The sequence below is a fragment of the Pristiophorus japonicus genome, chromosome 7 (genome assembly GCF_044704955.1).
Source record: "Pristiophorus japonicus isolate sPriJap1 chromosome 7, sPriJap1.hap1, whole genome shotgun sequence".
In the NCBI taxonomy this organism is placed as follows: Eukaryota; Metazoa; Chordata; class Chondrichthyes; family Pristiophoridae; genus Pristiophorus; species Pristiophorus japonicus.
Window position 1 is genome coordinate 177,446,192 of NC_091983.1, and position 13,634 is coordinate 177,459,825.

General features: G+C 45.6%; 1 long non-coding RNA gene across 1 annotated transcript in view; it reads right to left on the reverse strand.

The window, feature by feature from the left end:
• Window positions 1–13,634, reverse strand: part of LOC139266910 (uncharacterized) — a 41,387-nt gene that overhangs the window by 13,476 nt on the left and 14,277 nt on the right. The gene's annotated exons all lie outside the window — the stretch shown is intronic.

A 13,634-nucleotide genomic window follows, 5' to 3' on the forward strand; every position in this document is an offset into this window, starting at 1 on the left:
GAGAATTCCACAGGTTCACCACTCTCTGGGTGAAGAAGTTTCTCCTCATCTCGGTCCTAAATGGCTTACCCCTTATCCTTAGACTGTGACCCCTGGTTCTGGACTTCCCCAACATTAATAAAAACATAAGAACAGAAGAACGTAAGAATTAGGAACAGGAGTAGTCCATCTAGTCCCTCGAGCCTGCTCCGCCATTCAACAAGATCACGGCTGATCTGGCCGTGGACTCAGCTCCACTTATCCGCCCGCTCCCCATAACCCTTAACTCCCCTGTTGGTCAAAAATCCATCCATCTGCGACTCGAACATATTCAATGAGCTAGCCTCAACTGCTTCCTTGGGCAGAGAATTCCACAGATTCACAACCCTCTGGGAGAAGAAATTCCTTCTCAACTCGGTTTTAAATTGGCTCCCCCGTATTTTGAGGCTGTGCCCCCTAGTTCTAGTCTCCCCGACCAGTGGAAACAACCTCTCTGCCTCTATCTTGTCTATCCCTTTCATTATTTTAAATGTTTCTATAAGATCACCCCTCATCCTTCTGAACTCCAACGAGTAAAGACCCAGTCTACTCAATCTATCATCATAAGGTAACCCCCTCATCTCCGGAATCAGCCTAGTGAATCGTCTCTGTACCCCTTCCAAAGCTAGTATATCCTTCCTTAAGTAAGGTGACCAAAACTGCACGCAGTACTCCAGGTGCGGCCTCACCAATACCCTGTACAGTTTCAGCAGGACCTCCCTGCTTTTGTACTCCATCCCTCTCGCAATGAAGGCCAACATTCCATTCGCCTTCCTGATTACCTGCTGCACCTGCAAACTAACTTTTTGGGATTCATGCACAAGGACCCCCAGGTCCCTCTGCACTGCAGCATATTGTAATTTCTCCCCATTCAAATAATATTCCCTTTTACTGTGTTTTTTCCCAAGGTGGATGACCTCACATTTTCCGACATTGCATTCCATCTGCCAAACCTTAGCCCATTCGCTTAACCTATCTAAATCTATTTGCAGCCTCTCTGTGTCCTCGACACAACCCGCTTTCCCACTAATCTTTGTGTCATCTGCAAATTTTGTTACACTACACTCTGTCCCCTCTTCCAGGTCATCAATGTATATTGTAAACAGTTGTGGTCCCAGCACCGATCCCTGTGGCACACCACTAACCACCGATTTCCAACCCGAAAAGGACCCATTTATCCCGACTCTCTGCTTTCTGTTAGCCAGCCAATTCTCGATCCATGCTAATACATTTCCTCTGACTCCACGTACCTTTATCTTCTGCAGTAACCTTTTGTGTGGCACCTTATCGAATACCTTTTGGAAATCTAAATACACCACATCCATCGGTACACCTCTATCCACCATGCTCGTTATATCCTCAAAGAATTCCAGTAAATTAGTTAAACATGATTTCCCCTTCATGAATCCATGTTGCGTCTGCTTGATTGCACTATTCCTATCCAGATGTTCCGCTATTTCTTCCTTAATGATAGTTTCAAGCATTTTCCCCACTACAGATGTTAAACTAACCGGCCTATAGTAGAGTGGAAACTTTTCGATTCTTCGGTTTTTTCCCGTTGGAGTTTTGTTTCGAGGTGGTTTTGGTCGATCGCGGTGGTTTTCCGTTGATACCAAGTTGGTTGTGGTCGGTTGCTGCCGCAATGGTGATGTTCTTCCTTCCTTCAGGACTTCAGAACTTCGAGGCTGGAGAAGTTAGTTTACAACTGTCGCATTGGTTTCTCTCCTTGTCTTGATGACACAAGCGTAGTATGGTACTAGGCATCGTGTGGCATACTCTCTTTGAAACAGGTGGCCAGTTATACGGTTTGAGTGGTTCTAATCTTAGCGCCAAATCAGTTCAGAATTCTTTGTTTAAATTTGGCGGGCTTGACTCTTCTTTGTAATATTTTGGCCGGTTCCTTAAAAGTTAATATGGTTTGGGTGGGTTGATGTTCGAAGACTGTTTCCTGATGGAAATATTAGCTAGGTAATCGCTATGTCATTTTGTGCTTGGTTTTTCACATAGAGGCTGGATTGGTCCTCTTTGTGATGTATATGCTGAAATGGTTGATGGTTGGCTATCTCTGGGTTATTTGTTGTAATGTAAATGTCTTTTGTGGGAAGGATTCTCGAATACCCATTTCTCCAGACAAGTTAACTTAGTCCCAACGATTCCAATAATCAAGTTCTCTCCTGTTAGTTCTTTAGGCCCGCCCACAGCCTTGGATTTGTCCTTTTAAAATCCAAAATTCGATTAAAGTTCGTAGTTTCTTCCATAAGCACTTTAGGATTTCAAACTTTCCGGTAGATAGTCCCAAATTAAATTTCCTTTTGAATAAGCCCAAACACTGGGGGGGGGGGGGGTTCTTTTGAATTTTGCATCTTTTCAAACAATATTGTGCGGAAGGATAAGCCAGGTATCTGGAGCACTTTGTGTTGACCTGTATGACCTGGTGATCGTTTATTGGCCTCTCGTTGTGGGTCTCCCCACCTTGGGTCTCCCCTCCATTCTGGTTCGGCGTTGCACGCATGAAGGAGGCATGCTCTGTGCCTTGGCATTCCTTGCAATGCACCTTGGTCTGGCAGTCTTGCATTCTATGGTGGTTGCCACACCTGAAACACAGGCCTTTTGCTTTGCAGAATTCTCATCCTTGAATTGGCTTTCAGCTAAAAGCGAAGCAGTTCACCAGATGATGGCTCACCAGTCATGGTAGAGGCATACCTCTGAAGCTTGCAGTTTGGGCGCCGACTTCGTAGGTGTGCATGTTGCCAAGGCATGAAGGGAAGAGCTGGGACTTCTATTTCTTTCTGTCCTCTCCAAGTTTGGTTGAAGGACCTGGCTTGATGTGTGAAGGTCGAGTTCGCTGTGCTGTCTGGCTTCATTTTTTAGGAATTTAGCCAGCAAGGCGAAAGGACGGTAACTGCCATTTTCGGTCTGATGCTCTGATATGCGCCTCCTCCATGCGTTGCGTATGTAGGTAGGGAGTTTTTCGAGCATCAGGCGAAGATAGTGGGGGTAGTTAAACACCCCCAAGTCGGGCAAGTTGTTCATCTGTGCTGCGATGTCTGCGCATAATTCGCCAAGTTCGAGAAGTTTGTGGCCTTTGTCTGCCCTGAACTTCAGAACACTGTCAAGCTTTTGAAGGACGGATGTTGTAACCGTCGTCTTGTTACCAAAACTCTCTTCGAGTTCCTTCCACACTTTCTGGTAAGCCATTTCAGGGTCCGAAAAGTACCGGTGCTGGAACCTGTCTATCAATTTGTGAACTTGACAAGAAAGGTAAGCTTCAGCGTGGCTGGGGTGTGGGCATGGTCTACCACGGTTTCGAATGCGTAGTGCCCCGGCTGAAACATGATAGAGTCCCCATCATAAGCATGGGGCTCGTGTATAGGCTGGTGCTGACAAGCGTCGGAAATGTCTTTTGTCAGGCTGAGGAGTGGGTCCTTCTTGCTGGTTGCCAGCTTGAGACGAGAGGGGCTCGATTCGTTCGGTGCACGCCGATGTCTGGTGGGACATGGAGTATGTACAGCAGGCAGCTCAAATCACTGGAGAAGTACCACCAACGCTGCCTCCACAAGATCCTGCAAATCCATTGGCAGGATAGGTGAACCAACGTTGGTGTCCTCGCTCAGGCCAATATCACCGGCATTGAATCACTAACCATGCTCGATCAGCTCTGCTGAACGAGCCCTTGGAATGAGTGATCATAGCATGATTGAATTTCAAATTCAGATGGAGGGTGAGAAAGTTGGATCTCTAACCAGTGTACTAAGCTTAAATAAAGGAGACTATGAAGGTATGAGGGCAGAGTTGGCTAAAGTGGACTGGGAAAATAGATTAAAGTGTAGGACGGTTGAGGAACAGTGGTGTACATTTAAGGAGATATTTCACAACTCTCAAGAAAAATATATTCCAGTGAGGAGGAAAGGGTGTAAGAGAAAAGAGAGCCATCCGTGGCTAACTAAAGAAATAAAGGAGAGTATCTAATTAAAAACAAGGGCATACAAAGTGGCCAAAACTAGTGGGAGTACAGAAGACTGGGAAGCTTTTAAAAGCCAGCAAAGAATGACTAAAAAAATGATTAAGAAAGGGAAGATAGACTATGAAAGTAAACTAGCACAAAATATAAAAACAGATAGCAAGAGTTTCTATAGGTATATAAAAAGGAAAAGAGTGGCTAAAGTATATGTTGGTCCCTTAGAGGACGAGACCGGAGAATTAGTAATGGGGAACATGGAGATGGCAGAAATGGTACAAATATTTTGTATCAGTCTTTACGGTAGAGGACACTAACAATATCCCAACAGTGGATAGTCAAGGGGCTATAGCGGGGGGAGGAATTTAACACAATCACAATCACTAAGGAGGCAGTGCTCAGTAAGATAATGGGACTAAAGGCAGATAAATCCCCTGGACCTGATGGCTTGCATCCTAGGGTCTTAAGAGAAGTAACGGCAGGGATCGTGGATGCATTGGTTGTAATTTACCAAAATTCCCTGGATTCTGGGGAGGTCCCAGCAGATTGGAAAACTGCAAATATAACGCCCCTATTTAAAAAAGGAGGCAGACAAAAAGCAGGAAACTATAGACCAGTTAACCTAACATCTGTGGTTGGGAAAATGTTGGAGTCCATTATTAAAGAATCAGTAGCAGGACAGTTAGAAAAGCAAAATACGGTCAGGCAGAGTCAGCATGGATTTATGAAGGGGAAGTCATGTTTGACAAATTTGCTGGAATTCTTTGAGGATGTAACGAACAGGGTGGATAAAGGGGAACCAGTAGGTGTGGTATATTTGGACTTCCAGAAGGCACTTGACAAGGTGCCACATAAAATGTTACTGCACAAGATAAAAATTCACGGGATTGGGGGTAATATATTTGTGATGTATTTGCAGCCATACTCTATCCCATGCATTGTACCATGTAATTACATGTAATAGACAACAGATGGGGAAAGCCCGGGAGGCACACCTTACTGCATCTCATGCTGCTTCCCTTTATAAAGCAGGCTCCCCCTGTAGTGCTCACTTTTGGAGTTTACATTAAATCTAAAGGTCACAAGGAGATCAGCTCCAGCATGGGCCATGTATGATTTATTATAGTGATAAGCATACGTATCAACTGGCGACGGGATGGGATGCGAACCCACACATGCATAACACAATTGCAAACCAGTGCAGGTTCAAACAATATGTCTGCAAGAATTGCTCAATGATGGGACACCTCCAATGAATGTGTAAACGTGCTACAACTCGATAAGTAGCAGAAGATGGGAGGTCAAGCGTAGATCCTGAGGCTCATGCAGAGATGACCGACGAGGAAGAGGTACATGGGGTGCACGTGCATGAAGTGCACACCTTTACCAACAAGAGGCCCCGATTATGATGAACGTTAAACTGAATGGCATACCGGTACCGATGGAACTGGACACGGGTGCGAGCCAATCGATCATGAGCCAGAAGGCCGTCGAGAAGTTATGGGCAAACAAGGCACATAGGCCCAAGCCGAGCCCGATCGACGTGAAGCTGTGCACCTACACTAAAGAGATTATCCCGGTCCTCGGAAGTGCAATGGTTCAGGTGCTGTATGATGGTTCTGTGCCTAAATTGCCACTATGGACTGTTCCCAGTAACGGGCCCATGCTGCTTGGCAGAAGCTGGCTACGGAATTTTAACTGGAAATGGAGCGATGTAAAAGCATTATCGTCGGTGGAGAAAGCCACATGCGCGCAGGTCTTAGACACGTTTCCGTCACTGTTCCAGCCTGACATCGGCAGCTTCACAGGGGCCAAGGTGACAATTCACCACAGTCCAGAAGCGAGACCCGTTCACCACAAGGCCAGAGCGGTCCCTTACATGATGCGGGAGAAAGTAGAAGTCGAGCTAGATCAGCTTCAGCACGAAGGCATCATATTGCCAGTGGAATTTAATGACTGGGTCAGTCCCATTGTCCTCTTTCTTAAAAGTGATGGGACAATTAGAATCTGTGGCGATTATAAAGTAACCATAAACCGAGTATCGTTACAGGACCAGTACCCGCTGCCCAAGGCGGAGGATTTATTCCCGACCCTGTCGAGTGGAAAGCTGTTTTTGAAATTGGACCTCACCTCGGCGTACATGACCCAGGAGCTGGCGGAATCGTCCAAGAAGCTGACGTGCATAAACACACACAAGGGGCTGTTCGTGTACAACCGGTGCCCCTTCGGGATCCGTTCAGCGGCTGCGATCTTCCAATGAAACATGGAGAGCCTGCTGAAACCTGTCCCGGGAACGGTCGTCTTCCAACATGACATCTTGATCACCGGACACAACATCGATGAACACCTCCATAACCTGGAAGAGGTGCTACGCCAACTAAATTGAGTAGGTTTAAGGTTGAAATGAACCAAATGCATCTTCTTGGCACCAGAGGTGGAATTCCTGGGAAGGAGAATCGCAGCAGATGGCATCAAAACCTCAGACTCCAAGACGGAGGCGATCCAGAAGGCCCCGAGACCACGCAACACGACGGACCTGTGCTCGTTCCTAGGACTACTGAACTACTTTGGTAACTTTCTGCCTGGGCTGAGCACTTTGCTTGAACCATTATATGTACTGCTCTGTAAGAGTGATGACTGGGTCTGGGGTAAAAATCAAGAAACTGCCTTCGAGAAGGCCAGAAACTTACTGTGTTCAAACAAACTACTGGCACTGTATGATCCCTGTAGGCATCTTATTTTAGCGTGCGATGCGTCATCCTATGGGATCGGGTGTGTGCTACAGCAAACGAACGTGTCGGGTAAGTTCCAACCTGTAGCGTATGCGTCCCGCAGACTTTGCAAGGCTGAAAGGGGGTACAGCATAATCGAAAAGGATGCCCTAGCTTGTGTGTATGCGGTAAAAAAAAGATACACCTGTACTTATTTGGCCGGCGGTTCGAACTAGAAACCGACCACAAGCCGCTCACGTCGTTATTCTCTGAGAGCAAAAGCATTAATACTCTCGCCTCAGCCGCATTCAGAGGTAGGCATTAACGCTGTCCGCTTATGACTACACGATCCGCCACAGACCAGCCACCGATAACTGCATTGATGTGCTCAGCCGTCTCCCGCTCTCCACCACCGAGGGTGAAGCGGAGCAGCCCACGGAACTGGTCATGGCCACGGAAGCCTTTGAGGGCGAAAGGTTACGTGTCACGGTGTGCCAGATAAGAATCTGGACCAGCCAAGACCCACTGCTGTCCCAGGTGAAAAACTGTATATTAAGTGGAAACTGGGCAACCACGTATGGAGAGATGCATGGCGATTTTAAGCCGTTTCACCGGCGCAAGGACGAGCTATCAATCCAGGCCGACTGCATTTTGTGGGGAAATCGCGAAGTCCTGCCCAAGAAGGGCAGGGATTTATTTGTCAAGGATCTCCATAGTGCACACACCCCAGCATCGTAATGATGAAAGCCATTGCGAGGTCGCACGTGTGGTGGCCCGGCATCGACACAAACTTAAAGTCGTGCGTCCGCCGGTGCAACACATGCACTCAACTCAGCTACGCACCCAGGGAAGCCCCTCTGAGCCTGTGGTCCTGGCCCTCCAAACCCCAAACCCCAAATCCCACATCCACGTAGACTACGCGGGTTCCTTTCTAGGAAAAATGTTCCTTGTTGTAATTGATGCTTATTCAAAATGGATTGAATGTGTTATAATGTCATCCAGCACATCCACCGCTACAATAGAGAGCCTTCGGGCAATGATCGCCACCCATGGCCTGCCCGACGTCCTTGTTAGTGACAATGGACCATGCTTTACGAGTTCCGAATTTCGCGAATTTATGTGCTGTAATGGCATAAAGCATGTCAGGTCAGCCTCGTTCAAACCAGCCTCCAACGGCCAAGCTGAACGGGCAGTACAGATCATAAAGCACAGCATGCAGCGATTGACAGAAGGCCCCTTGCAGACCCGTCTGTCTCGCATGCTGCTTGCATATCGGACGAGGCCCCACTCACTCACAGGGGTTCCGCCCACCGAACTCTTCATAAACAAGGTTGTCCCTCGTGCACCCGGTTTTAAGTGGGATTGTCGAAAACCGGCGTCTTAAGCAATGTACATATCATGACCGCAACTCTGTAACGCGTTGTATCAATGTCGATGACCCTGTTTTCATGCTGAACTTTGGTACGGGCCCCAAGTGGCTCACAGGCATTATCGTAGCTAAAGAGGGGAGTAGAGTATTCGTGGTAAGACTCACTAATGGTCAAACCTGCAAGAAGCACATCGATCAAACCAAATTGAGGTTCACCGATGATCCAGAACCGCTGGATAACTACAGTGACATCGACTTCCAACAACAGCAACAGAACCAGCGGTTCACCAAGAGACAGAACCCATCGCACCGGACAGTCCGACCAGAGCCGCAGCACCGCAAGGCAGCGACACTCCGGTCAGGCCGCCTACACCCTGCGTCCAACTCAGACGCTCAACCAGAGAGCGCAGACCCCCGATCAGGCTTGACCTGTAAACCGCATCTAAGACTTGGGGGGAAGTGTTGTGATATATTTGCAGCTATACTCTGTACCATGCATCGTACCAGGTAATTACATGTAATAGCCAACAAATGGAGAAAGCCCGGGAGGCACACCTTGTGCTGCCTCCCGATCTAAAGCAGGCTCCCCCTGCAGTGCTCACTTTTGGAGTTTACATTAAACCTAAAGGTCACAAGGTGATCAGCTCCAGCCTGGGCCATGTGTGATTTATTATATGATAAGCATACATATCAATATTAGCATGGACAGAGGATTGGCTAACTAACAGAAAACAGAGAGTCGGGATAAATGGTTCATTCTCTGGTTGGCAACCAGTAACTAGTGGGGTGCCGCAGGGATCAGTGCAGGGACTCCACCAATTTACAATTTATATTAACGACTTGGAAGAAGGAACTGAGTGTAATGTAGCCAAGTTTGCTGACGATACAAAGATGGGAGGAAAAGCAATGTGTGAGGGGGACACAAAAAACCTGCAAAAGGACATAGACAGGCTAAGTGAGTGGGCAAAAATTTGGCAGATGGAGTATAATGTTGGAAAGTATGAGGTCATGCACTTTAGCAGAAAAAAATCAAAGAGCAAGTTATTATTTAAATGGAGAAAGATTGAAAAGTGCTGCAGTACAGCGGGACCTGGAGGTATTTGTGCATGAAACACAAAAGGATAGTATGCAGGTACAGCAAGTGATCAGGAAGGCTAATGGAATCTTGGCCTTTATTGCAAAGGGGATGGGGTATAAAAGCAGGGAGGTCTTGCTGCAGCTATATAAGGTATTGCTGAGGCCACACCTGGAATACTGTGTGCAGTTTTGGTTTCCATATTTACGAAAGGATATACTTGCTTTGGAGGCAGTTCAGAGAAGGTTCACTAGGTTGATTCCGGAGATGAGGGGGTTGACATATGAGGAAAGGTTGAGTAGGTTGGGCCTCTACTCATTGGAATTCAGAAGAATGAGAGGTGATCTTATCGAAACATATAAGATTATGAGGGGGCTTGACAAGGTGGATGCAGAGAGGATGTTTCCACTGATGGGGGAGACTAGAACTAGAGGGCATGATCTTAGAATAAGGGGCCGCCCATTTAAAATTGAGATGAGAAGAAATTTCTTCTCTCAGAGGGTTGTTAATCTATGGAATTCACTGCCTCAGAGAGCTGTGGAAGCTGGGACATTGAATAAATTTGACAGAAATAGACAGTTTCTTAAACGATAAGGGGATAAGGGGTTATGGGGAGCGGGCAGGGAAGTGGAGCTGAGTCCATGATCAGATCAGCTGTGATCTTATTGAATGGCGGAGCAGGCTCGAGGGGCCGTATGGCCAACTCCTGTTCCTATTTCATATGCTCTTATGTTCTTATATTGCCTGCATGCCTGACACGAGACTCCCAAAACAAGCGCTCTACTCGGAGCTCTGATACGGCATGCAAGCCCCAGGTGGGCAAAGGAAACGTTTCAAGGACACCCTCAAAGCCTCCTTGAACAAATGTAAAATCTTCACCAACACCTGGGAATCCCTGGCCCAAGACTGCCCAAAGTGAAGGAAAAGCATCCGGGAAGGCGCTGAACAACTTGAGTCTCTTCGTCGAGAGCAAGCTGAAACCAAGCGTCATCAGTGGAAGGAGTGCATGGTAACCTGTTCCTTTAATCACCGTTTGTCCTACCTGTGACAGAGACTGTAAGTCCCGCATTGGACTCTTCAGTTACCGAAGAACTTATTTCTAGTGTGGAAGCAAGTCATACTCGACTCCGAGGGACTGCTTATGATGATGATGACGTTATCCCCCTTTGCAATAAAGGCCAACATTCCATTTACCTTCCTGATTACTTGCTGTACCTACATACTAGCTTTTTGTGTTTCATGCACAAGGACCCCCAGGTCCCTTTGTACTGCTGCATTTTGTAATTTTTCTCCATTTAAATAATAATTTGCTTTTTTATTTTTTCTACCAAAGTGGATAACTTCACATTTTCCCACATTGTACTCCATCTGCCAAATTTTTGCCCACTCACTTAACCTATCTATATCCCTTTGCAGATTTTTGTGTCCTCCTCACAACTTGCTTTCCACCCCTCTTTGTATCAGCAAACTTGGCTACATTACACTTGGTCCCTTCATCCAAATCATTAATATAGATTGTAAATAGTTGAGGCCCCAGCAACAATCTCTGTGGCACCACACTAGTTACTGTTTGCCAACTGGAAAATGACCCATTTATCCCGATTTTCTGTTTCCTGTTCATTAGCCAATCCTCTATCCATGTTAATATATTACCCCCAACCCCATGAAGTAACCTTTTATGTGGCACCTTATCGAATGCCTTCTGGAAATCCAAATACACCACATCCACTGGTTCTCCCTTATCCACCCTGTTCGTTACATCCTCAAAGAACTCCAGCAAATTTGTCAAACATGATTTCCCTTTCACAAAACCATGCTGACTCTGCTTGACTAAATTATGCTTTTCCAAATGTCCTGCTACTGCTTCCTTAATAATGGACTCCAGCATTTTCCCAATGACAGATGTTAGGCTAACTGATCTATAGTTTCCGCCTTTCTGTCTGCCTCCTTTTTTAAATAGGGGCATTACATTTGCAGTTTTCCAATCCACTGGGACCTCTCCAGAATCCAGGGAATTTTGGTAGATTACAATCAATGCATCCACTATCTCTGCAGCCACCCCTTTTAAGACCCTAGGCTGCAAGCCATCAGGTCCAGGAGACTTGTCCACGTTTAATTCCATTATTTTACTGAGTACTTCTTCTTTATTGACAGTGATTGTTTTAAGTTCCTCCCTTCCTTTAGCCTCTTGATTATCCACTATTAAGATGTTTTTAGTGTCTTCTACCATGAAGACCGATACAAAATATTTGTTCAAAGTCTCTGCTATTCCCTGTTCCCCATTATTAATTCCCCAGTCTCATCCTCTAAGGGACCAACATTTGCTTTAACCACTCTCTTCCTTTTTATATATACCTGTAGAAACTCTTAGTATCTGTCTTTATATTTCTTGCTAGTTTACTTTCAAAATCTATTTTCCCTCTCTTTATTATTTTTTTAGTTGTTCTTTGCTGGTATTTAAAAGTTTCCCAATCCTCTGGCCTCCCGCTAACCTTGGTCACTTTATATGCCACTATTTTCAATTTGATACCATCCTTTACTTCCTTAGATAGCCAAGGATGGTTATTCCTTTTCTTAAAGTCTTTCCTGCTCATTAGAATATATTTTTATTGAGAGTTATGAATATCTCCTTAAATGTCTGCCACAACTCATCAACCATCTTACAATTTAATCTATTTTCCAAGTCCACTTCAACTAACTCTGCCTTCATACCTTTGTAGTCTACTTTATTTAAGCTTAGGACACTGGTTTGAGATCCAACTTTCTCACCCTCCAACTGAATTTGAAATTCAACCATGCTATGATCATTCTTTCTTAGAGGATCCTTTACTAGGAGATCATTTATTAATCCTGTCTCATTACACAGTACCAGATCTAAAATAATCTGCTCCTTGGTTGGTTCTACAATGTACTGTTCAAGGAAACTATCCCGGATACACTCTATGAACTCTTCCTCAAGGCTACCTTGGCCAATTTGATTTGTCCAATCAATATGAAGATTAAAATTGCCCATGATTATTGCGGTTCCTTTTTTACAGGTCTCCATATTTCTTGATTTATACTCCATCCATCATTGTAGCTACTGTTAGGGGGCCTATAGACTACACCCACCGGTGACTTCTTCCCCTTATTATTTCTTATCTCCACCCAAACTGGTGCATATCCAAGTGCTTTTAAATGTGATGAGGGTGTCTGCATCTCCCACCCTTTCAGGCAGTCAGTTCCAGACCCCCACCACCCTTTAGGTGAAATTATTTTTCTTCATCTCCTCTCTAATCCTTCTACCAATTACTTTAAATCTATGCGCCCTGGTTATTGACTCCCTCTGCTAAGAGAAATAGGTCCTTCCGATCCACGCTATCTAGGCCATTATAATTTTAGACACCTCAATTAAATCTCCCCTCAGCCTCCTCTCCTCCAAAGAAGACAACCCCAGCCTATCCAATCTTTCCTCATAGCGAAAATGTTCCAGTCCTGGCACTATCCTCGTAAATCTCCTCTGTACCCTCTCTGCTGAAATCACATCTTTCCTGTTATTCAGTGACCAGAACTGTACGCAGTACTCAAGCTGTGGCCTAACTAGTGTTGTATACAGTTCTAGTATAACTTCCCTACTCTTATATTCTATGCCTCGACTAATAAAGGAAAGGATTTCGTATGCCTTTTTAACTAACTTATCGACCTGTCCTGCTACCTTTAAGGATCCGTGGACATACACTCCAAGGTCCCTCTGTTCTTCCACTCTTCTCAGTATCCTCCCATTTATTGTGTATTCCCTTGCCTTGTTGCACCTCCACAAATGCATTACCTCACACTTCTCTGGATTTAAATCCATTTGCCACTTTTCTGTCCAACTGACCTTCCATTGATATCTTCCTGCAGTCTAAAGCTTTCCTCCTCACTGTCAACCACACGGCCAATTTTTTGGATTATCTGCAAACTTCTTTATCATGCCCCCTACATTTAAGTCTAAATCATTAATATATACCATAAAAAGCAAGGGACGGAGCACAGAATTCTGCGGAACCCCACTGGAAACTGCCTTCCAGTCGCAAAGGCATCCATCAACCATTACTGTTTCCTTCCTGTCACTGAGCCAATTTGGGGTCCAATTTCCCACTCTCCCTTGGATCCCATGGCTTTTACATCAAGGCAGCATTTGACCAAGTGTGGAATCAAGGAGCCCTAGTAAAATTTAAGTTAATTGGAATCAGGGGGAAAACTCTCCACTGGCTGGAGTCATAACTAGCAAAAAGAAGATGGTTGTGGTTGTTGGAGGTCAATCATCCCAGCTCCAGGACATCACTGCAGGAGTTCCTCAGGGCAGTGTCCGAGACCCAACCATCTTCAACTGCTTCATCATAAGGTCAGATGTAGAGATGTCCACTGATGATTGCACAGTGTTCAGTGCCATTCGCAACTCCTCAGAAAATGAAGTAGTCCATGCCCACAAGCAGCAAGACCTGGGCGACATTCAGGCTTGGGCTGATAAGTGACAAGTCA